This window comes from Neophocaena asiaeorientalis, unplaced genomic scaffold (genome assembly GCF_003031525.2).
Source record: "Neophocaena asiaeorientalis asiaeorientalis breed wild unplaced genomic scaffold, Neophocaena_asiaeorientalis_V1.1 scaffold86, whole genome shotgun sequence".
NCBI lineage: Eukaryota > Metazoa > Chordata > Mammalia > Artiodactyla > Phocoenidae > Neophocaena > Neophocaena asiaeorientalis.
In genome coordinates this window covers 6,175,936-6,176,206 of record NW_020175039.1, presented here as the reverse complement: position 1 = coordinate 6,176,206, position 271 = coordinate 6,175,936, and the positions used below count along the sequence as shown (strand labels likewise).

General features: G+C 59.0%; 1 protein-coding gene across 4 annotated transcripts in view; it reads right to left on the bottom strand.

Moving 5' to 3' along the window:
• TNS1 (tensin 1) overlaps nucleotides 1-271 on the bottom strand; it is a 207,197-nt gene that overhangs the window by 200,561 nt on the left and 6,365 nt on the right. The window lies entirely within an intron of this gene.

Below are 271 nucleotides of genomic sequence, written 5' to 3'. Positions count from 1 at the left end.
GCCCTTCCCTTCCCTCCCCCTCACCTTAGCCCAGAGCCAGAAGTTTGAGGTCTGGGGTGGGGGGAAGAAGAGGGGTATCCAAATGTATTCCCAGGGCGCACCGCAGGGGAAGCCAGCAAAATCGGCCCCCGGCCCTCATTGTCTCAGCTCCCCCCTCTACCTTCCCCCCCAGAAACTTTCCTCTTTGAGCTGTGGCCGCAGCTGGACCAAGTAAGAGTGGGTGGGGCTGGTGAATCACCCCGCTCTATTTTCTATTTTTTGGAGCCTTCCG